Source organism: Poecilia reticulata, linkage group LG8 (assembly GCF_000633615.1).
Source record: "Poecilia reticulata strain Guanapo linkage group LG8, Guppy_female_1.0+MT, whole genome shotgun sequence".
Classification (NCBI taxonomy): Eukaryota; Metazoa; Chordata; class Actinopteri; order Cyprinodontiformes; family Poeciliidae; genus Poecilia; species Poecilia reticulata.
This window is the reverse complement of record NC_024338.1, coordinates 7,773,896-7,799,473: the sequence shown is the minus strand read 5'-3', so window position 1 is coordinate 7,799,473 and position 25,578 is coordinate 7,773,896. Positions and strand designations below refer to the sequence as shown.

The 25,578-nt window shown below is 41.0% G+C and overlaps 1 protein-coding gene across 5 annotated transcripts in view; it reads left to right on the top strand.

Annotated features, from left to right (window-relative positions):
* grin2ba (glutamate receptor, ionotropic, N-methyl D-aspartate 2B, genome duplicate a) overlaps positions 1 to 25,578 on the top strand; it is a 178,721-nt gene that overhangs the window by 71,589 nt on the left and 81,554 nt on the right. The window contains exons 1-2 of one of the 5 annotated variants that reach the window (XM_008415509.2): positions 8,732 to 9,426; positions 9,919 to 9,991. The exons of the other annotated variants lie outside the window; for them this stretch is intronic. The gene's annotated coding sequence lies outside the window, so the exon portion shown is untranslated. Of the gene's footprint in view, positions 1 to 8,731; positions 9,427 to 9,918; positions 9,992 to 25,578 lie in introns of those variants that run through there. 5 annotated transcript variants of the gene reach the window in all.

Here is a 25,578-nt window from a genome sequence, read left to right as displayed (position 1 = left end):
ATCGAGAGTCGGTGCGTTTCCATATCGGACGGCAGAAGACAGACGGTAATAATTAGGACCAGTTAATTACCGAAGCTTTGTGACGCTTCACAAAGCTTCCCCTCACATCCTCCTCCATAACCTTTACCGCCCCTCTGCCCCCGCTGTTTAGTCACCACAACAAGTCCCGTCTGTCCACTTTCAAACCTCTGCCGCTCTCGTTCCCGCTGATGGACATCGACGCCGTGGCTAACAGGCTGCGACAGATTCTGGCCCAGCAACACCCACTGTGTTCCTGTGAGGAAACAAGCGATCGAGATTTCACCGCGTCCTCGCTGTGGGAACGTGTGGCTCAGAGCGGCGATCAAAGGTGATGACAGAAGCATCTTAACATCCGGCGTTTTTTTTACATTTTTGATGCATTGTCTGACATCTTTCACTTTGGACACGATTCGAAAGACTTTTCTGAAAATATTCTTTGGACTGACGGGGCAAAAGGGAGAATTTCATTTGTATTGAACATCATCAGCATATTGAGAAGCTTTTTCTTCCAGTATAAAATAAATGGCGCCGTATTGCCTTTACCTACCCATAAAATAGAGGCAAAAACTATCATGTTCATGAAAAGTTGCAGGCTTGTTCTTTTGTCCAAGTCATTTTTACTTTAGTTTTGATCATTTGCCTCGACTCTCAGTTTTTGTTTTGTTTTGTTTTTCTACGTAGCCCACATTGCATCACTAACAAAGATGTCCACTTGTTACCTCTCARACCTCCCAGCTGTCATGTGTGGTAAGATAATGGTTTCTAATTGCTGCCACTGCATTTGTTTYAACAGTGTCCATTCTCTGTCTTGACTTTCTGTGTTGTGAAACTATCTCTTAAGTCTGTCCACAAGAGAGAGATAAAAAAAACAGGAGATCAGCCAGAAAGAGAGAGAACATATAAAACAAAAGGGAGGGAAAAAGGACAAGTGGAGGGGCATGTAAAGAAGACAGAACGGCAGATGGAAGAGGATGAGATGTAGACGAAGGAAACCCCAAGACTGATGTGCTCACTTAATTATTCACCGGTGTTCGGTCAAGCTGGCCACATCAGAGCTGCTGGCTGAGAGACTTGGAGAGGCAGCCGACGCGCGTGAACCTGCAGGTTGCCRTAGGAGCCTGCGGGCTGAAATCATCTAAAGATGTTTGCAGGATATGTTTGTGACATGCTGAAAGTCGTCCCTATGTCCACCTGAACCARCGAGGAGAGAATTATTCAGAGCAGCTGCAGAGGCGCTCAGGTCAGCTAGGAGARTATAACACAACATCCCCAGCCAYGGTGGTGGCAGCATCATGCTGGGAAGCTGTCCAGAGGTGGTGGGGAGATGTGTTGAGCTCAGCTAAGCTGATTAGGGGCCCTGAAAAAATTTATTTAGACTTTTCTCTCAGAATTTTCTCAGACTTGAGACTTTAATCACAAAATTCTGGCTTTTTTCCTAATAATTCAGACTTTAAAGTCTGAGAAATGTTTTATTTTTTTTWATGTAATGATTCCGTTGTTTTCAGTGGCTCTATTCCATAAACACAATCAGATCTGCCATGTTACRGTTTAGATCAAATCGTATTAATGCCCCGCGAACGTCCAGACCTAAATCCTACTGGGTTTCTGTGGCGAAATTTGAAAATGAACGTTCAACCAGGCATTGTTGTCCYTCCACTTCCCTGTTGTGATCTACTTTGTTTGGTCTATGTCCCAAAATCCCGTTAAAATGCTTGGAAAGTAACAAAGTTCAAGAGATATTAATACTTTTGCAAGGGCACTATGTCTTTTTCTTTCTCAGTCCTCATTATAATTTAAGCACCTATAGGTAGAATAATATATCTTAAGTGAAAGGCCTCAGTTTTTACATTTTTTTTGTGCATTCTAACATAAACATAATGAAGCCACAAGAGAAACGTTCCCAGAGGTTTCTATTCTTCTAGAGCCGTGCGCTTTAAAAAAAGAAACGGAAAAATTCAACCTGCATTGTGAGTTTATTCCTGGTGTAATTGCAAATAAAACAGCTCTCATATTTGTTCACTTTTTTTTTTTTTTATAAATCTTAGCACCTTGTGTTTTTTAGGTTCTTAACAAAGCAACCACTCCTTAAGGTTAAAGAAAAAACAGAACAAAGATCTCTTTGCTCAACCCCATTCTGTCTGCTTGCATCTCTCYCGCTGTATATATGTTGTTTTATCTCAACTGCTCCGCTCTCCTTTCTTTCTCGCGTCATGCGAGTCAAGGCTTTTGTGATGAATGSAAATGCCGCCCCTCCCCTCGGTCGTTCTTCCCATATTACAGCGAGTGCYGTCGCCTCTTAGGCCCTCGCTCCCGTCTCCGTCTGCGCCCGGTCTCTGCGGGTTGGTCGACGGGGCAACCTGCCCGGCCTCCAGCGCCGCAGACACAGATACATGAGTCACACACGGCACAGTACTGTGAAAGGAAGAAAGCCACCTCCGGGATGTCTGGCGTTTATTCTGAGTCCAGGATGGAGACTTCGACTTTGTGGGATAAAATGTTCTTGTTAAATCAGTTTTTAAAAAACCTGAAAATAAAGAAATGCTTATTTCATTCCCTACATATGAATCTCTCCATTTCACGTGTAAAAATAACAGCATAATCACTCGTATGGCCCGTTCAAGTGCCAACCCAGACATGCAGGGCACCTGATGTGCTCTGCAGCAGGAAGTAAACAAGGACGCACTCAAGATTTTGTTTGAGCTGTCTTTATTAATTTTTTTCTCATCATATTCTGTGCCACCCTATCCATATTTATCAGTTGTTATAAATCAATCTGACACAAGAGAGAATTGCAAAGAATCTTCTTTCACCTTGTCTGTGGCCAAATGATTTAAACTGGAAGGCAAAGTGAGCTTTGAGGTGGGAAGTCTGTGGATGTTAAAGAAACCTGAGAAAATACAAATGTGACTTTGAAGACTTGGTAGCGGTGCGCTGAAGAAGAATACCAAGCAGTTATTATGTAATAATCCCACCTACAAAAGAGTTATTGGCTTTACATGAATATGGTAGCATCATTATATACACATAATCTCTGACTAAATGTGATGCACTGTAGATTCATCCACGTTTTGGACAACGTGTGTATTTGGATAAAGGATTTAGAAAGTTTTGTTCAGGTCTCGTTTCTTTTCTGTCCTTTTATCATCACTCATTTCGTATTTTATAATATGAACAAACAAAGGTTAAATGCTAGACATACAGTTCTAACTGCTCAAATAAGTATCAGCTGAACTGATCAGAAAATTGGTCAGGCTGCCGTCAGTTGGAGCCAGTCCAAGCAGTGAGTCTGTATAATGTAGCACGATTTTTAGTAAGATTATCATTACTTTATTGCTGTAACTTTTTTTTAATTATTATTTTTGATTGGTTTTTTTGTTACTATGGGATGGAGATTGAATGCTACATATATTTTACCTGGAGCCAGCTTTTATTAATTTAATTTAATGACCCTAAGCCTGAATGGTTTCTGTTTTCTAGAACCTAAAGATAAAAATAAAATCTCTTTTGCTTTTTTTTAGAATAAAAATGAAAACAACATGATTAAATAATAATATTAATAAATATATCATATGGACATTTCAGAAGCTTGACAAGTCATTCTTTTTCACTGCGCCTAGTAAGTTTTGTGGTTCTCTGGATGAATTTTAGTGTTAGAAAAGTTGCAAACCTCGAACTAAGCAAACACTTTAGCCTAAAGAGTCTGTCTTAAAGACATTTTGAAAAATGCTACAAAAACAATTAGCATTTTATGGAGGTACACATAAAATAAATCACATAGCAGTCATATTTTGAGTATAACATGCCCAAAGGTTTGTTTTAGTAGCTCAAAGGAAGGATAGAAAGTATAAATTACCTAAAATAGGCTCTTAATCACTTAATGATAAAATTGGATACATTTATTATGAGTTTTACATAATTGTGGAAGTTTTTTAGCCTATTTATTTTTTGCTAATTCCCTTTATCGTCCTTGTAATTAGAGATCATCATTACAAACGCTGATCGTCGTTTCGGTTATGTCAGTCTTGTGTCCTTCTCTTCTCCGTCTTCCTGTTGTTTTTTTTTCTCTAAAGGCTAATTTGCAAAGTCAAACTGGCTTAATAGACTTTTATTGGCGGGAGGCGTTGGTGGGGCGGCTTTTACACAATGCAACAGGCTAATAAACAGAACTCTGTGTACCAGGACATCATCTGCGCTCGTGCAACCCTGCGCCTGCCTTATTAACTGACATCAATAAGCGTTACGTTTGGGTTTGTGGCATTTTTGGGTCACAGCTCCCACCGTCGCAGCAGTTTTTTTTTTTTTTTCTTCCCCCCACCCGTACCGCTCTTTGATTTATGGTTATTTTGGTAGACAGGCGTGGATATGGAGCATGAAGCCAGTGCTGTGTTATTACCTTGTTTGCCACTAGAAGTAATTGACTGCTGAAGGGAAGTGGGCGTCATGCTATACTGTATTCTGTGCTTTTATATCGGTAAGTGAACCATGTGACATGCAGCAGCTTCCAAAAACCCACAGCTAAATTTGGATCCTTTTGGCACCTGACCCCCACGCAATGACAAAGCAGCACTACTTTAAAGACCTGAAATGAGATGCTGAGTTTATATTATGTTTGGCACCATGCAGTAATAGAGATATCTAGAATGGTTAGTATGATGCACGGGGGGAAAAAGCAAAAAAAAAAMGTTCAAAATAAAGTGCCCCGGTGGATTTCAACGAGAACGAATCTCTTGCTCCTCTTCGGCTGAAAGGGGCGTAAATCCACATTTCCGTGTGCACCCGAAGGTCTCGGCGAGGAGCGCGGAAAGATTTCATCCCCGTTTTATGAAAGCACTTTGTATAAAAGCCATTATCAAGATGACGTGTGACCACGTTGTGAAATATGTTTTTCAGCACGCGGAGCAGAACAGCAGCCATAAAGCCATTGGCCCTTACGTAACCGAGGGAAATAATCGCTCCTATAGGATAAGTCAGCAGTAAATTTTCGACATTGTTTTCAGGAATTATGCATGCAGAGCCAAATATGATCCTTCTCTGTGGGAATAGCATAAATATTGGATAAATATGTCAGTGTTATTTATGAATAGAGGAGAAGACGTACGAGTCTGCTGGAGCTTTTTTTACTGCAAAACCAGCATACATTTCCTCATAGGTACCCACTGTGAAATTTTTGTGACTTTCCTTTTGGTCTCATCTGAACACCACTGCACAGCTTGTTGCAAATGCCAACTGTGTTTAGGAGTGTCAGAGCGTCATTAAAGCTTTTGCAAGGCACTGTTTTACACTCAATAATCTCAACACTTTGTAGATTGCTGTTGTTTTAATTGTTTGGCTCGGACAGAAACAGAAAAAGCGTCAGAGGTGGCCTGTGTTTCCACTCCCTCATCAAAATGAGTTTTCATTGTCAGAATGCTCTTGGCTGCTCCCCATCTTGCTGCCTGCTGCATCGTATGTGCTTCTATAAGCAGTGCTGCTGACATAAGCGGTTTTGCTGACGCTGGATGTAGTTACTATGTGAAATATGCGTTTCAGATACAGATCTACACACAGAGGAACAAGCGTGTTGCGTTCTATGCCAGAACTACAGCGTTTCTTCACATTGCATTTTGTGCATTACGTGGATTTCACAGAAATGACAAAATGACTCAGAGCCGCAGATGCACAGAGAGTTCACGTTGACATGAATATTTTACCTTTTTTGGAAAATAGCAAAGAAGTGAGCTTGTGGAGATTTTAAGCCTGTTTGAACAATAAAGCATGTTTGTGACAGCTGCAGGTCAGCCATCTGTGAGAAACTTAGCATATTGTCCCTACAAAAAAAAGACAAAAAAACCATCCTGCTTATTTTTAGAAAGTCTGCAGTTAACTCTCTGTTAATCCACAGCAAGCACTTTTCTGTGGAAACAGAAGACATTGCGAAGAACCTTCAAAAATAAGTTGTTTTCCCGTGGAAGCATAGCGTTCGATTTGCCATATTTCCTAAATGGATCCTCTTTGTTTCACAATGCAAAGTTAGATCCCTGAGTCCATACTGTTGTTAATCAATATCAGAACCGTAATAAAGATTTATTTGTATTTCTTTTTGGGATAAATGAAATGCGGTCTTAGAAAACACTTGCTGCCCTCGAGGTGTTTTGTGACACTTCATAAAATCATAAAACAGTTTTTTTTGTCAGACAATAATACAAAAATCTATTTTCAAACAATGATTTTCACGTAAGGAAAACAAAGTCAACCTGACCGTATGTAAAAAAGTTTCTAAACCTAATAATTAGCAGAGCTATTGTTGGTGTTGCTGTGACGCCTCACGATGAGTGAAGAAAGTTTTCTTCGGTCCAGAATTACTTTTGAATGAAGTCACATTGGCGAGCTTTTGAGCATTTGAATCATGCCCCAATACCTTTATCTGATTTAAGTCGAGGCATTGATTAGGCCACTTCAAAAAACAGATTTTTTTTTAGAATCATTACCCAAGAACTCTTGTATCTAAAGTCATGAACCAATTGCCAGACTCTTTCCTTCAAGGTTTTCTGGCAAACAGCAGAATGTATCGTTCTACATATCACAAATTATCGGGGTTCCCAAACCCCAGACCATCACACCGCCACCACCGTGTTGGTACAACATCCTGTTTTTCCTGAGTTACTGTGTTGGTTTTACACCAGAATGTAGCAGGACTCACAGCTTCCATAAACTTCTGCTTTTGACTTTCCCATAAAGCCTTGAGGATCATCCAGATGCTTTTGGCAAACATGAGACAATACAACAATGGTCTTGCTACTCAAAGATGAGCAATAACAGTAGACAAAGAATAGAGACTGTATAATACTCCACATAAATACAATACAGTGACGAGAAAAGTATGTACAGATTCTACAAAAGATACATGAATGAGTTAGAGATTGTGCAAACAATAATCAGGTGTGTGTGTAGCTATTGAAATTCATCTCCACAATCCAAGTGACCGTGGTTAACTACAGTCAATTTATGATTTAGCAACAACACTGATTACTTTTCCACATAGGATTTATAAGGAGCACTTTTTTTTTTGTAAAAATCAGTATATCAATTAGACAAGTAAAATCATTTTTGTTGAAAATGCATCACTTCCTTATGTGATCTGTTTTTCCTCTTCTCAGAATAACCCCAGAGGTTGAGCATTCTCCACTTCCAGGACCGGTATCAGCATCATAATCTTTAATATCACACAAGTGATTAGATTAAGTCCAGCGCAGATGAGCCTATAGCCCGTTAAGTCCTCACTCAGCTGAAGTAGATTTTCACGTATAATTCAGGATGTAGCATCTGAGTCCTCAACCACTTTAGTTTTTTTTTTCCACCATTGGCTTGGAGGATGCGTGATTAAATGTAAATGTAATAGCAAAGCAAGATTTACATGGCAGGGCATTCATTTTGGAATACTCTAATAGATGACAGTAACCCTTGACATGTTTCATTTTCTGTGCTATTACTATAAAAGCACTTTCCAAGGTTGTTGTTTTTTTTTTTTTGGAGAATTTCATTTAGGAATGAATATCCTTTAAACATTTGTTTGTTTGAACTCTTTTGGCCACAAGTATCCCCCGGAAAAAAAAAAAAAATCAGAACATGCTTTATGTGGAGATGAAATTTCTGTTTCGTTTGATGGATTATGAACAAGCTCTGTTTGGCTCTACGATCCGGCCGTGGAAACTGGGTTGCTGTCTCGGTTTGCCCGAAGCGACCAACATGCCCGCTGCCTACAGTGATGTCCACATGCTGTCTTGTGTCAGGACTTGGAGAAAGTGTTTTACAGGGAAATGTAGTCACACTGACTGAAGTTTTACAGCTTTTTTAACATTAGAACCGCCGACTACGACTAACGTTGGTTTTAGCTGTCAAGTTGTCAACATAATACGTTAAATCTTAAATGTATGCATGATTTGCGAAAGAAAAAGCGGACGCAGTGCTCTGTTGGTAAATGTCAACATGATACCTAGATAACAAGGTCCAAGAGTGTCGCATTTTACAGGTCAGAAGGAAGATTTATTTTAAAACAAATAGCGAGGAAATGCTAGCTTGACTTTGACAACTTAACATGTAGATCTGCTGCTGATTTCAGTGTTTTCCTTCAGTAAAAAAATAAAGGTGATCCACATACCAACTCTGACAGCTCATCAGTAGCAGGTGTTTAAATTAGCTAATCTATCGCCGCTGAATTCAGACGATCAATTATTAAGAATCGCAAAACAAACATATGAAAACATAAAACTGATAACGGACTGAATGTTCTCGGGTTTTTTTGGGAAATGTTTGCGTGGTTTTTTTTGTGTTGAATCATAACACTAGTGGAGCTGTTGTCAATCGGTTGCTATGGCAACGGGTCTGTGTGTAGCATAGTCGACGCAAAGAGCCAGAAAAAAAGAATACGAGTGATTTTGAATTGTTGTTCAATGGGTTTTCTGTTATTTTTCTCTTTGCTGTGGCGCACTGCAAAAAAATTAAAAACACCTACATCTTCAGGTTTCATTTAGCTAACGGGATTGTTCTACTGCAGCAGTGCAGCAAGTGAAGGAATCGTCTTTTTGCCCTCAAGTGTTGTGAGGACTGCAAGATTTCCGGATGTAAACGATAACATGTAATGCATCTATAGAATTTTAGGGCAAAGGTCACGTTTAAATCAGAACCACTGGATAGATGAGGTCTTTGCAAGAGAAAGCAAAAAGCTTTGAATTGTAAGGAAGAACAGGCAAACATTTAAGAATCTAGAAGTACTGACTTTTCAGATTTTTATTTGAGTCATTTTCTTTCCACTTTCCATTAAAATATAGTCAAAATGCACCGTAGTTTCATTCGTGACGAAGTGAAATGTTAACACTTTTAAAATGTATGAACACTTTTGCGAGTACAGCAGACTACCAATTTCTGAGTAAACCTCTTCAAAAGTCGCATTGTGAAGTCAAACATATCAGAATTGCTCTTTTTAAATGGAAGCCAAATGTTTCCTCCAGTTTTAAAAAGCCCTCTCTATTTTAATGCCCTCCAACTCTTTGCCAGTCTATCTTGGCTCRTCAAGGCTCTTCACCGAATGGGAATGCTAAGTGTGACAAACTATCGACGTCTCTCCAGAATACCAACAGGAAACGTTTTTCTCTGCAGCCTCCAAGGTCGGGTTCTGCTGCGTTGACCTTCTTGGGGCGAAGTGTCGCGCCCTGGGTTTGTGTTTTTTTTACAGTTGGAGAACCAGATGAAGGATAAATGGGTGTCAGACAAGCCTTTGGGTTGTTTCGAGTAAAGTGCAGCACGCTGAATCCACCCCTCCTCTAAAGACCTCTGAGAAGTCTTGATGAGCCGATTCTTGCACGGCTTAAAAAGACGGAATGATTGGGTGCTTTTATCACCCAGAAGCCCCTGCAGGACTGATTGCAGGTGAGAGGTAGATTAGTATATGTCTGCATTTGTTTGAGCTCTTGTGTGGGCAGTGGGGAAGTGGCAGCAGCAGTACTGAGTTGCGAGGTGAAATGGGTGTAGGGGGGGGAGGCAGAATGCTGTGTGGGTGGCTGCATGCGTGTGTGTGTGTGTGTGTGTCGGAGTAGTAGGCTGTAGAAACGCATGTAGGAGACAGTTGTGTGTAATATTGTGTTCTCCATACAAGCGGTGAGTAGCGTTCTCTTTTTGTTCCCGACTAATGGCATCCTTAGCAGGGCTGTAACGATGGCAACCACGTTGCTGTGGAAACGCTGGCTGTCTCTGTGAATTAGAAGTATTTCGCTCTCTCTCTCTTTCTCTCTGTCTCAGCCCTTTCCCACCCTGTTCCTGTTCCTCATTCAGCTCTCCTTTTTTTTCTCCCCTTCTTCCTGTCTCTTCATCTCCACTTCTCGTCTTCACCTGGCTCCCCGTAATCCTGACGGGGGGGAGCAGCTGACACTTGAAGACAGGTGTGCGCGTACATCAAAGAGCGAGGGGACGGGCTGACAAGGGAAAAAGATGATGAGTAAGAATGGAATATTTTTTTCGAGGTAAAAAAAAAGGCCTTTTTTTTAGGCGTGAAAAAAAAGTGGGTGACGGTACAGGCAGATGCATATAAATGAAAGAGTCAGCAATGGCAAATGGAGCAGCGTTTCTATGAGAGGACAGGGAAAGAAAGACGAGTGTCGAACACTACGCTCACGTTCACAATCGACTTTTCTGAACTTGATATTCTCATAATGTTGCTCCCTCATGAAAAACGAACCTGGAGCATTCATCGTTTCATGCATGATTGGGACATCTTCTAATCTCCATGGCAACTTCTACAAAGTAAATTTTACAAATTCTTAATTATTTACAATGTTAAAATATAAACTTAATGTTCTTATTCATTGTAAACAACAACAAATAGATCTGTATTTAAGCCTAAGCAGTTATTACAAGCCCCTCATGGTCTGGGGCCCAAGCAGTGGCTTAGTTCTCATATGCCTGGGGCCGGCTCTGTCACAGCCATTAAATATGATTCAGATAAGTCAAAACGCATCAACAATTTCTAATTGATAAACACACTTTATTGATAGTCTACCTACTAATCCCACCCTTTGCCTTAAGAATTGCTCTAATTCTTAATCAATCAGATTCAACGAGGCGTCCAGAAGATTTGCCCCGTGTTGACCGCACCACACAGCATTTTAGTGAATCTCCTCTTCCTCCACATCCCACACTTGCTCTGTTGGACTTGGATTGGGTGACTTTGGAGGAAATTGGTGAACGGGGAAATCAAGTGTTCAAGAAAGCAGCTTTAGATGAGATTTTAGGTCTTGACTAAACCAACTAACTCAGTGGAAACACGTGACCTTTACCTATATGACTATCGGTGGGCCTGGCGACGTCTGGTCGGCGTCCAGCTCTCCGTTTTATATTTAACCTTTCATAACAAAACTAATCAGGATCCCTAAGCATCTTCTGAAAGAGAAAATGTTTCAGAAATGTCGGTACGCTTCAGTCTCTGCCCCCACTAAATGACTCGCAACCCTAACAGCCAACCTAATTATAAAACAAACATCCTCTGGAGCCATTATGCAGGTCTCTGCCCAATTATGACTTCTGTTTTTGTATCTTGCACCAATTATTGTGAAAAAATGCCATCAACAATCATTTTTTTGAATTTAATGTGTTTCCTGGAAGTGAAATTAACACCTCCCACTCGTTGTTTTGTAACCCACACTGGACACCTCACCTCATTTTCAGAAGTCATCGCTGTTGGATTGGTTTTTTCCTACTAAAATCTCCTTTTTAAACTTGCGCCCTTTCCACCCAGCTGTAACTTGCTCCTAATATCAAACAGAAATTGTATTCAGAGCCAGCCCCAGGCATACTCAAACTAAGCCACAGCTTGGGACTTTTTCACCAGCAGCGGGCAACCAAGAGCTCTTGAATACTCTCACTTAATATGTATCGATCCGTTTGTTGAAACAGTGCAAACTGTTAAAATTCTCCTAATTTCTTCTGTTTTATTTATTTCGGGGTTTTTTTTTTTACTTTGCAAACACACTAATATGTACCGAGAACAAGAACAACCAATTAAACTTAATGATGTTTTCTTGATTCGAAATTGAACAAAACTGATTTTCTTTTCATACGTATATTTTGTTTATATATGTAGCCAACAGAAGAAATATCGGTGGTGTTTTAGTAGCAGTGGGTAGAGGGAACCGAAAAATTTAACTCAAGTGAGAGTAATACTACTTCAACATATTTTTATTCAAGTAAAAGTAAAAAGCAGCCAAAAGTACTTGGTAAGAAGGCTAGTCAAGTACAAACAAAACAATCATTTTATATTTAAAAATTACATCATCAAACTGACCAAATATAAAGTTATGTAGAAATGTGGGTATTTTAAGGACAAAATGAAAATAATTTATAGAAGGCGATTACAAAATAACAAAATCAGGCAGAAGAAAAACTTTTCAATGTCAGTGTCTTTCAGTATTAAAGAACAGGTGTGTCTCCGTCTGGTGAAGTTTTAGTTAAAACAAACTTGTTCATCGCTCAGTGAAGTTACTCACAGTGAGTATAAAGAAGTTTTATTCCTGTAAGAGGAGCAATACTTCATAGTAAAAAGACTCAAGTAAAAATACAGCCTGTAGGCTACAGTAAAAATACTCCTAAAAGCACATTTTTATCAGAAAATGTAACCCAACTTATTGGATTCTGCTTGAGCCCCATCAAACTTTGACCCCACACTGAAAAATAATACACACTTTTTTTATTACTATTGTTTTTGACACCGTTATCATCTTTCCTACTGCTGTTTACCTGCTGCTACGTCTCCGTTCCTGCAGTTTTACTGTATGAATCCCACGTTTCTCTGCATGTTGGAACCACCTCAACTCCTTAATTCCCCTTCGAGACGAACAGAACTCCGAAATGATGGGAAAGGTGTTGAAACCGGCAGAGAGAGAGAGAGTAAGAAAAGGAACATTACAACCAAGAACCAAAGTAGAGGGGGGGAGCGAYTACAAGATGGGGTGTGAAAATGGAGAGAAAGGAACAAGTGGAGGAACAGAGCGAAAGAGAGCAAGATTGATTATGTTCTCTTAAGTGCTTTCGGCATTATTGGAACTGTGCTCTCTTCCCAAACCAGGCAATTTGAATTAACATCGCGGGGGAGAGTGATTGAGAAGGGAGAAAGAATAGAGCGGCAGGACAGTGGGGCTGGTTGGAGAAGTAAGCCGGGTGGCGGGAGGGCGAGAGGACGAATGGCAGGGAGAGTGAGGTTCTGGCAGGTGGACAGAGAGATGGAGAGAATAACTGGGTTCAAAAGTAGGACAAAGGGAGGCGAGGGACAAAGAGAGGAAGGAGGAGCGGACAGAGTCGAGCCACGATGAGCCAAATTAAAAAACTAAATAAATATATATAGAAAACACACTTAGGCTGCTTCCTAAACTCCAGCTGGGTAATGCATTATAACTCATCTCAAAGGAAGATGACTTTTGAAATTCCCCTTTAAATATTCATTCAAAACGCTGCATTGTCGGGACAAAAAAATCCATTTGCGAGAATAATGGTAATCCAATCAGAAGGGCGTGCAGCGTACGAGAGGACGAACCGATGGCTGCGGGATAAGGAGGGCGAACAGGAATTATTGGGCGTTGGGAGGAGGACAGCCGGGGACGCGGGGAGGGAAGATTGAGCGTGGGAAAACGAGAGCAGGGTGTGTTGAGGACGCGCGCGCCGCAGATAAGGACTTGTTAGGAAGATAGCGGCGGAGAGGAGAAGAGTAATGTGTGTTCGGGACAGGAATGGATGAACACAAAGCTGCGGGAGCAAAAAGGAAGGAAGCGGAAGAGCAGATTTTTTTGTTTTTTCCTCCGGGAAACTCACGGGAGGAACTCTCTGGTTCCTCCCGTGTCACAGTTTCACCCATCATCAGTTTTTTGGCTCTTCCTCCCCCATTTTAACACCTGCTTCCTGATTGAGGAGGAGTGACCCAAACACCGTTCACTGCACAGGACAGGCAAATAAAGCAAAACACAGAGTAACGCTTCACGCAGTACATGTGCCTCTGTAAGTAGAGGACCTAATGGAAATGGGGCCACCTGCCTCTTTAGACTAATGAGAATCCCTGTCAGGTGGTTATTTAATTTCCCTGAGAAGAAAGAGAGGTGGGTGGAGCCCGGAAGCTGCACTCTGCGTGGGATTTTTCAGATTATTTGGATTATAAAAGCTTGTAAAAGTATTCAAACCCACTTTTGTCACATCACAACCACACATTTCAATTCATTTATGGACTTTATGTTGTAGACCAACACAAACTAGCGCATAATAGTCAAGGTGAAGTATTCAACTCAACTGAAGTATTCTTCTATTCAACTTCTAAGTTGAATACTTAGAAGTTGAATACTTCCAGTGTGCATAAGTGTGCATTCACCTTAGTGTGAGTGCACACTAAGGTGTGCATTCAGCTGAACAGGGCTGATGTGAATGCACACCTTAGTGTACATTCACATCAGCCCTGTTCAGTTCACTTTAATCAAACTCTAGTCCATTTGTTCAGAACGTCTGGTTTGTTTGGGGAGCTGTGATTCGCTTGTGGTCCGCCTAAAACCCAAAGTCTTCGCTTGACTAAAGTAAACTCTGGTGCGGTTCAAATGCATATGTGGATGCAAGCGGACCAGAGTCCGCTCCAAAAGTATGAAGCAAACTGAAGCATTCTGGGTAAATGCAACCAAAACAAAGACTTGCAAGACATGGTGTATGCTGGAACAAGAAAATTCATAAAGTTGGTGTTTCCACTAAGGTTCAGTTACACTCAGTTACTTGACGGCTGCAGACAATTTGTTGTGCTTGAAATCTTAATCTAAGAACCAGCTAATCAAATGTAATACTTCCTTCATAGCTTTAGTCATAAATATAAAAAAGTGCATAATTTAATCGAGTGCTTAAGTGAAGCTGTGCTGTGTTTTCATCATATCACAGCAGGTTAGTTTCATCGCAGAAAGTCTAGAAATAAATGCGGTTAACAAACAGATGTTTTGGCTTTTTGGAAAGCTTCCAGATTTTTCTCATGAAACTGAAAACATTAAATTAATTAGTTTGATTTGGGCAGTGGGCATTAATCAACATTACCACAATTCATAGCAGTGTAAATACGCAGGAATCGGCAAACTAGCTAAATTTCATCCTTTGTCTTAAGATGAGTAAGCAGGAAAAATCAAAATAAAACATTTGCACAAGATATAATTAACCAACAGACAAACTGTATAAAAAAGGACACATTATAAGACATTACAACTAGTTTGCTTTCCACCAATGATTGAGTTTCTTTTCCTAGTCTCTGATATATTCTATCAGTATTTTGTAAACCTGCATTTCTTAGTACATAAAAGCACAAAGAACTCAGTTATAGTGAACAAACACAGCTGCAGTATTTGTTCACTATAACTGACTTTTTCGACTCACCCTTTTTAATTTCGACTGACTTTTAACGCCATTTCATTTTTATAAATTCACGATTTTGTAAAATCCTTTTAGAAACATTTAGAGGGGGAACCTTTTTTTTGTTTGCATGGCAGACATTTATTACGGAGCAGAATGTGTCATAGAATAATTTCCTAATTAGCAAATAATTAACTTGTGTAATGACCCCGATATTGTACAGAGATGGGCCGTGTTTAATAAAACGTCAAACGTGCGGGGACAGCAGGCGGGCGGCTCCGGTTCTCTGATGCTGCTTTTTTAACGACGGGTTTAATGAAATGCATGCTGCCTGTGCGTGTTATTGTTGCTCCGCCGCCCTATTTACTGGACTGAAGCCCAGCATGCCTGCTCAGTAACTAAGCTACGCAACTTACCCTCTGCCAGTAATTGTGCGATACATTATGTCTGCTTTTAGAGTTCATACCCTGAAAGTACTCTCCGAGGCGCGGCAGCTCGCTGTAAAAGCACGCCCCCTCACCGCGCCGCCTCTTCCTGCGGAGGGATTTGTCTGGTGAATGCGGTCGGCCTCTCGCTTTAATTCATGCTGCAGGTGCCGCTGTGCTTCACACAGGTTTTGTGACCTGCGTTTCAGTTTCACGCCTTTTTCTCTCTCTCTCTCTTTAACTTCCAGTTCTGCCATTGAGTTTCCTAAACTTTCTTTCATCTGTTTGTGGGAGCTCGAGCTCCGCCATGATGTGATAATTCAGCATCTGTTTGTTCCAGTTAATACGGTTTGATTATAAATTCAGGTTCAATCGTGGAAAACGAAGGAAATGAGAAGCATGACAAAGCAGAAAAGGAGGACTAATTAGCAGGAAAAAGGTGGCTTGAAAAAGATTAGTTTAACAGAGAAACACACGAAAAAGTACTTTTTTTTGTGTTGAGATCCAAAGTTTAGGTCTGGCCTTTATGGAAGAATGGAAAGCAGATGAACATCAGCTTGTACTCAACAAGCAGAACATGTTGTTGGGATGCTATTCTTCAACAGGTCAAACTTAAAGCTGCAGTATGTAATTTTTATAAAAAATGTTTTTTGCATATTTGTTCAAACTGTCTCTGTGTTCTGACAGTGTAATACAAGTAAAAATTAAAAATCGAGCTTCTCTGCCTTCTCCCAGTGCTAACTAGAAYCAACCAATTAGAACCAGGAGGCGGGTCTTAGCAGTTTTATTTGTTTGTATTTTTTACATAAAACAGAATCTATTATGAATGCTAAGGCTAGTTAGCATGACCACCAATGATGGTGGAAAAACGGTTTTCCTTTTAACAGAAAGTTATTCTCCACCATTAGCACATTGAACAGCGCATACCCGAGGATGATTGACAGGACTAAGACACTCCTCTTGTCTCTGATTGGTTATTTTTGGAGGGGAGTTGTGACTTTCTTCAGAAGGCAATACTAGGTCAGGGAGGAAGTGGAGAAATTTGATATCTTCACAGATTATCTGTCTCATATTATACTGTTAAGACATCGTGTAAAAAACATTTTTTAAATAAAAGTTATATACTGCAGCTTTAATGATATGATAAAGCTTAAAGTAGGGAAATAATGCAAATAAAATAACTTGTTACCTGCTATGAAAGACTTGAGACTGGGACTGAGTTTCACCTTCCAGCAGTACAATTCATACAAACATCTTAAATTGCAAAGGAAATCAAATCATTGAAAATCACAATTTTATCAGAATGCTCCAGTCAAAGGTCATGTTTTTGATGATATGATTGATGTGCTGCTTACATCTAATCTAAATCATCAGAAACTGTTTTACAGAGAAGGATAGACAAGAAAAATTAGTCTGTACATGAGCAAAACTGATAAAAACAAAGTATTCAGGGAACGCACAGCAAAACTGAGGGTTTTTCATTTTTGTGTTTGAGACAGAGATGGAGAGCGCCACAAGCAAAAGCTCCAGATGCAGAATTCAAGTTCTAATCTGTGGCACAGCATGCAGGGAAGCAAGGAGAAAAATGGATATGTCTGCCAAAAGAAAAAAAAAAACAAGCTTCAGAGTGTGCTCACGTGTGTGTGCGCGTGTGTGCGTGTGTGTGTGTGTGTGTGTGTGTGTGTGTGTGTTTGGCTGAAAATACAACACTGCACCTCCCATATCTTCTGCATAGAGAGGTAAATTTCAGGCGCTGGTGGTTCGCACATTTAACAAGCACAAAAGTCATACATGTGCACCACTGGGTGTACGTGTGCACACAGACGCTCAGCGAGGGAGAGGAAGAGGAGCTCACACTTTCGCTATGTGTATTCAGCGGCTGCTGCCGCAACCAACTGTCAGCCGCCGACGAGAGGAGAGGAGAGGGGAGGAGAGGAAGACGAGACGAGATGAAGAGGGGGGATGGGAGCACGGTGTGAAATCCTAACCAGCTCGTGTGAATGTCAGAAACCATACATCAAGGCTGTTTATGCTTATGAAATCACAGCCAAAGGGTTAACAGGTCGTTCCGTGTGTGTGCGCGCGCGCGTGTGTGTGTGTAGTGGTGCGTTTGTGTGTGTGTGTGTGTGGGGGGGTACGAAGTTATGAGGGGGGGGGTGTGTGTGCGTGTGTGTGTGTGTTTTAGTCTGCAGCTTGTCTCCTGTCTAAACCCAGGTGTCAATCAGCAGCTTCACAGAGGTGCTTGTGTTGAATATTTTACCTGACATCAGTTTAGAGGATCAAAACGCTCCTTTTGAAAGACTTTAATGCCATAACAGAATCTGTGGATAAAGCGCTCATCCTCTGAGTACCGAGGGATAAAAGTACACCATTATAAAAAAATTGTTTCAACTAATTCTCTTTGCAAGTTGAAGCCGTGGATCAAACAGGTACTGGGTGTGTTTCTAGTTGTAAACTCTGTGCAGCTTCATATTTACTGGCCTAATTATGCATTTATTTAAAGTGTCTCTGCTGTTTCACTGCTATTTTAAATACAAATGTTAAATTGATGGAGGAATTCTGCAATTGTTCTGAAGGTTAGGATTKAAAAGCTGCTCTTTTTTATTATTAAATCAATGACTTATTGTCCCAAAAACAAATTTTGCTGGATGACAAATTGTCCCAGCAATGATTGTGATAAATGACAATATTCTCATTTCAAGATCTTTTTGAACTAAGATAAAATCATAGTAATGGCTTATTAACACACGTAAATCTACTCAAAGATTAGAAATTAAAAGGATTTTTTTAAAAAACGTTCAACACTGAAACCAGAAAACATTTTAAATATCCAAAGCGGTAATCATTCAAATGAATTATGAAGTCTCTGTATCCACAATTGCATTTCAAAAACATAATAATTACTGACGGAAAGCAGGCAAAAGTGGCAGGTAGTGCAAACTAACGACTTTGTACTGAGTGTCGAACGTTTCCATCTTTTCAAAAACGGTAAAGTTGAGCATCACTTTAACGTCCAAACGAAAATGATGGCCAAAAAAATTGTCATTTTTCATGCAATGAATTGATTTATTTCTTATTGTGGCAATGAAACATTAAACACTTTTTATATCAGTAAAAAAATATACCAGTGGATGTAGAACTTTTAAAATCAATATTAAGAAGTCATTGGCTTAAAACAAGCTCCTATATCTTGCAGAAAAGTTCCCTGCAAGTTAGTTTTCTTACTACTAAGACATTTGCACTAGAAACTAAACCAAAATAGTTGGTAAGATTTTGTGTTTTTGCGGTGTAAGCCCCCATGCGGCCACCCTTCCAGCTTTCAGGACCATTCGGTCTAATTTTTAAACCGTAACATCGACGAATTTCCGGGAAATGGAAGCGAAGCGTCTCGGCAGTATCTGTGAGGCAAAAGGTCGGTTGTTTAAACTGCAGTTTTTGGTTTTGCAGGGTGTTGAGAATTCCTGATGAGGCTGCAGACTTACCAAAAGGGAAAGAAAAAAAAAAACAACCTGCCCTGGCATTAATAATGCATGCACTTTGACATCTCTAATGGAAAGAAGGAAGAACGAGTATTTACAAAACGCTCCAGAACATTACCGGCTCCGCTCTCGTTTACGCTCGCTTTCCAGAGTTATTACTGTAGGAGTCGGCTGAGCAGCGTCAGAGAAAAGGACCAGGAGAGGATGTTTGGGGGGGATTTTTCTTCTTCTCTACAACATCTCTTGACATTAACAATCCATGAAAGTGACAAACCACAGAAAATGCGTATAAAACCAAACGAGTGTCAATAACTTTTTGTTGAGTGTTTTTACTCTCCAGATGTCGTTTAATCCCCGTTTTCTTTTTTTTTGTACCTAAGCTTTTTTTTTTCCACTTGCACAGCTGCTTCCTTTCCCCTTCAGTCTGCATCGTCTCTGGAAGCTTGTCTGGTTCTGTGCCGACTGTTTCCATGAACACTGAACCTTTTTCCATCTTCTTCTGATTACTGTGGATAGCTCTCCGTAAAGCGCCTCATCCAGCGGTTTAAAATCTGTTAATCGATCCCGACATTGATTGCCGGCCGCCGTAGTGAGGTGACGACGGCTGTGGAGAAAGAGAGAGGGAGACAAATGAAAAAAAAGTGGATGGGTTTTAGGCTGGGGGCACGTGAGACGGTATGCGCACATGCAAAGAACAGAATGAAAAGGAAGCAGAGGGAAGAGATGAAAGAGAGAGGAATCACATGCATGAGAGACAGGAGGAGAGAGTGTTGCTGGTGTATGTGCGTGTGCGTGTGTGTGTGTGTGTGTGTGTGTGTGTGTGTGTGTGTGTGTGTGTGCAGGGCTGCGAGAGTGAATCAAATATTTGTAATTGCCAAGTTGAAGGTTGCCGGTTGCTGGTTTAATGGTTTGATGACTCTAATGGGCCTTTGTGTGCCATTTAGATATTGTTGTGGCTGAAAAGCTTTGGCAGACGCACAGGACTCTTTCCTCCTGCTGAGAGACGACAAGCCAAGCAGGCCTCGTGTCTGCGACAGCCACAAGACCTTTATTGTGTGCAGTAGTAATGAAAATATGAAATCAATTATTTTAAGCTTTAAAAAGATTTTTCCCACTGTTTTTAAAAAAAAAATCAGATATGACGTATTAATCATGGCACAGGATTTCTCTCAGTGTATTGTAAGCCTGGTGGGCCACCAGGCTTTACTTGTGCCCCCATCAGGCTAAGCATAGCTTATTTATTTAAGTTTTTTATTTTTGCATTTTTAATACTTTATAGTTGGTGTTCAGGTGATAATCTTCCAATAACACAAAATTATGAAGTGATATTTTCAACTTTCCTGTCAACTTTAAACAGTTTCAACTCAAAAACACAGCGGGCCGCTGGATGAATGCGAGTTTTCCTGGGGAAACCTTGACGGCAGCAGGGGGTGCACAGGTTTTAGAGAAAAATGTTGACTTTTCTGATTGTTGTTGTTTGTTTTTGCTGTTAAAGTGCTAAATCAGCAGTTCTTCTTTGACACTGGAGGATTATGTGCTCAAATGTCTTTCACAACATAGGATTTGGTGTAAGGAGGGAGATGATTGCAAAATCTGACTGAGTAGATCTGATTTTAAATAAACGATTCTTGACTTTGTATAATTTATCTCTACATTACTATCCCATTACCTACCCATTTGTCCATCCATAATATTAACAGGAAACCTTTGTATGTATATTTAAAAGAATAACTAAAAAAGAACTGGGATATCTGGAAATCTTTGACAATTCCATTTGACAAAACTTACAGAGGAACCTTGTGAACACGCCACTGCCTGATTAAAGGCACAAACATTTTCAGCCTTAATTGAATCTGAATAAATTCTTTATCTTTCATCTCTTCTATAAGTTGAACCCCCTCTTTTTTTATTGCTGGACTACATGAGCAGTTAAAATGTTGAGCGTACATTAGCGGGAACTTGATAGGGCTCTGATTTACTTTGGCAGGCTGAATTGCGATGGCTGACGGCAGATAGCAAGGCTCAATTACACGCATGGGTTACTCTCTGCTGTGAATGTGCTGGTTGGTGAGCTACAGTCGGGATCCTGTACATCAATTAACAGCAATTACATGGCAATGCCAAGCAAAGAGAGCGAATCAGAAAACCAGCATCATAAACCAAAACAGAGATTTTAGCTTGTACCGCTGAAGCTAACTCGCAAAAATTTTCCGGCAACTGTAAGTGCAAGAAGTGAAGGTGTGGAAAACAATCAATTCCTGGACTGAAAAAGGCAACCAACTTCCCTCCAGTTGTCCCAACAAATGCTAGAACACCACCTATTAGGAATAGCGTTCCTCCATGTTAGCATCTTGGAAAGAGCGGTGAAAAACAAGGCAGGGTGGCATGCAGAGGACACGAGGGTTTTATGTGAAGGCTTTTCAAAGCCAAAACGGTTCATTAGACATGCAGGGAAGAGCGGAAAAAGAGGAGCATGCAGATTGGCTTATTGTCTCAGCCTTTCTCCCAACATGTTGCGTCGTGGAGACATCCCTCTGCCGCCGTCACGCCTATAAAACAGATTAGAATTTGAATTTGAAGCCACACTAAATGCTTGCAGCACTCCTAAGAGGAGGTCTGTAGCGAGAGAAGGTGTTGCTCTTGTAGAGAGGGTGGTCCGCGTGAGTCAGGGAGGAGAAATCAGCGCTCAGACTCTCCTCAGTTTTTGCTTCTCTCCATCGTTTCATTGATTTGTAGCTTTTGTAAAACCTTAGAGCTGCTTCTGTTGAGCTCTGGTTCCCGGTGGCGTTGGAGAGTAGAACTACACGCTCATTGTGAAGTTGCGTTTGATATGAAGCTAACAGCTTAATGTGGGACTTTTAGCTAAAATTGCAGGGCACTAAAAGAGAGATAAAGCTCAGGAGATGAAAGAGGAATGAAGGCTGTTTTTTTGTTTGTTTGTTTTTTTTGGAGAGGATCGTTCTGCAGGTGGAGAAGTTTCACCTTTGACCAGAGGTGGCAGTGAAACCTTTGTGTTGCTCTGTAAACATCACAGAATCCAACACCTCCTATTTTATGATCTCTGTTCATCTCCAAACTTTTTTTCCCCCCACACTTTTTCTACATCTTCTACATTAAGGGCTGGAAAATTTAGAACATCGTGAAAAAGTTTCATTTCTTGTTCCTAATTTCATAAACTCGTATTACATTGATTCATTACACCTTGAGTGAAATATTGTAATTTTGATTTTTATGGGTTACAGATAATGAAAACCTATGTACCTGCTCCACATTGCTTGGTTAATAAAGATAACCAATCAAAATCCGAGAAATCATCTCAGAAGAGAAACATGAGGTCACACGATTCCTCACAAATAAACACTTTAAGACGGTTTTCTAATGCAGCAGAGATATTGACTACTCACAGCTTCTCAACAGAAGCCAGACTTATCAGTATCATAACTATCTCCTTAATGGCTGCCTCCAGATCCTCACCTTGTTTAATTTGCACCTGTGTTACGTGTTGCAGATAAACTGTAGAATTGGGTGGGAGGGTGGATGAGACCGCCTGGATGTACAAAGATGCCAGCGGGTGGGTGTGTGTGTGTGTGTGTGTGTGTGTGTGTGTGTGTGTGTGTGTGTGTGTGTGTGTGTGTTTTTTTTTTTGGAGTGTGAAGTGGTGAGAAACAGCCTCAGCACGATGATGGCTTTGTGCCTGCGACTGACGGTGCCACCCGGGTCGCGCGACAGAGAGGAAGACGAAAAGAAAAGGAGTGAAGGAAACAGAAGAGGATGACGGGCAGAGATGACATGAGTAGAGGCAAAAGAGCCGAGATTTAAGATTTATGGGAAAGCGAGAGCAAGAGATTGCGATCAGACGATATGACCAGAGCGCTGGAGATAGCGGCGGACAGATGCAGAGATTGGAGGGAAATAAATGGATTAATAACACCCCGGATTTGGTTGGATGTCCCTCCACCCCTCACTCCCTGACGCAGCTCGTCTCTGTCTCTTTTTCCTCTCATGCTCAGCACAAACACCACCTTTCCCTGCCTCCTTTTCTCTTGTATCGAGAAGAGAAAGATGTCTGCCTGCGTGAGCGTGCTCGCCTCCCTGACTCCCTGAACCACTTTATGTCCACCTCGGGACACTGTGGTGAACCTCAGCGTCCACATAGCTTCCAACCAGAGCCATGCGACCTATACTCCCCTCACTGCTGCGGCACTCATTTGGCCTGATTTCATTTTGGCTAGGTTAATCTGTGGCCTGTAGTGGGATTGTGGGAAGTTGTTCTCTGAAGCAAATGGGATGTTTATTGGTTTAAACTGAAGAAATTATCTTTTCCAAAGTTCAATTTCTGTTTTGTTTTTGAATAAACAGGCAGGCTTTTTAAGCAATAGCTAGTCTGTGATGGAAAAGAGACCGCTCCAAAAGCCGGGCATTCTGGGTACATAGTATCAAAACAAACACCAGCAGGAGAAATTTCACCAAGGAAATTATTACCAAAGACGAAGAGAAATCCTACAAACGCCAAAATCTGACGCTACTTCATTCTTGTTCACATTTTGTGAAGAAAGAAGTTGTGCTCAGTGTCTTCTTCAGAGGTTTTTGTGTCGTTTCCTTCAATGGTTCCTTGTGCAGCGCCACCTCTGGTGAGGAGGTGAACAGTTTTCCAAAGGGTTTGAACCGTTTCACACATTGTAGTGTGAAAGCAAACCGCACCAGCTGGAAATATAACAGATGGTCCCCAGACAAACTGAGTCTACCGTACTATCAGGTGTGAACATGTGTGGTTCACTATCCGGTCAATAATTTTTAAAAGGCACTGCCTTAAATCAAAACGACACCGAGTTTTATCAGTTGTGTAGTCGAGGCTAGCTACCTAGCTTGCTTCCAGTATGCATGCCTAATTTTTTTATTTTTTCTCAAGTAATAACTACACACTTGAATCTATTCTAATAGAATTTTATGCGACAGACCAAAAAATAACTGGAAATGAACTTTTAGAATTATTTACAAATATACATTTTAAAAGTTTGCCGTTCTTTAGAGGTGTCTGCGTCATACAGCGGGGAGACGGTACATTTTTGTCATTTGAAATGGTTACATTTTACACTTTTTATAACCATTTTTTTACATGTCAGATTCAATATTCTGATTAACAATAAACAACTTTGAACGAAATCAACTGTCCACCCCTGCATTTGGGTTCAACAGTTCGATGAGGCATTAATCTGTAATATCCTACAGAATTCACTCATCCATTAGTTATCCCGTCTCCCTAATATTCATTTAGCGCCTCTCGGCAGCTGAAACTCACACAAAACGTGAACAGCTGTGCGTTTCACTCACTCACCTTTCCCCGTCGAGCCTCGTTCGCCTGGTTGTACAAGGCTCAGCCAGACTCGCTCAGTGACAGACCCATTAGCGGCCTACAAGGACCACAGGACAAACAGGAGCAGCGGCACCAGACTGCCTCATTAGGTCCTCAGCTAAACTTAGAGCAGAAATGGGCCACAGAGAAACACTCGCTGGGTTATTTATTTATTTTATTTATTTATTTTATCTATTTATTTATTTACTTTTGGCATTTGTGCTTCAGGTTGAGCCTCATCTGACACTTGATTTGATCCCCACCGCTTCTCTCATTTCCGTCTTTCCAGGTTTTAACACGTGTGACGTGTTGGGGCGGCCATACGTGCGTCCCTTCGCTTTTCGGAGCCAGGTCGGAGAGGATTCAGCCCAACGCTTTAATGAAGACATGTCCGTTTTTAATTGAGACTCGAAAAGTACTTAAATAAGGTCACCGCTAATTAGATGACGCTCCGACAAATGTTCGAGCCAATTAAGCGTGTATGCGTTTGATTAAAGATAAGTAGGCTTGCTTGATAAGAGATGTGACGATGGGGCACGAGGAGAGGGAAACACAAGGAGAAGAGGAGGCTGGGAGTGAGCTCAGGTTTAATTGAGGTAGAGATAATTGTGTGTGTGTGCGTGAAGTGCAGGGAGGGAGGGGGCTTGTTATCAATAATTTCGGCGCATATGGTAATGGCGGCTTTATTAGAGCTGAACGTCGGCGGTGTTCGGATAATTTTCTGCTGCCGATAAATGCCTGTGGCAAGTTTCTGTCTCCTTCCCACCGTCTTTCCAGTTCATATATTGAAGCGAAGGCCAGCTGTTCCTTCTCTCCTCACCTCCCACTCCAGCACTCTCTTTTATCATCTCTCCATCCTCTCTCTCTCTCTTTCTCTCTCTTCCACGCTGGCTTTGCTCTCCATCAGGAAGTGCAGCAGCAGTCAATAGCAACACCCCCCCGTTCGAGTTCAAAGGATCCTTTATAGGCAGGACAGAAATATGCATTGCCAAAAACCCTCCCAGCGACAGACTCCATTGCCTCTACAGCTTACATTTTCTTATCTGTGTTTCTATCTCGTCTCCTCTTACGGGGGGCGAACAAAAAAACAAACGATGTGCGTACAGCTCCAGAACGTAATCCAAGATTATCTGCCAAAATCACAGTTTGAATTGCCTTGCAAAAGTATTCATGTCCCTTGACCCTCCTCACATTCACAAAGTACAATGGATGTTATTAGCATTTCTTGTGATTGACCAACACAAAGCAGAGTATAACCGATAAGGGGAGCTTTAGCTTACAAATAAACATTTTAAGGAGGTGGTATTTTCCTGTATTTTTAATACTTGAGGCAGCCTTGGCTTTGTCTGGGGTAGACTTCATCCATCCATCAGGGGTATTGGTAGCACTTTGTAATGTTGGCACATTGACTAGG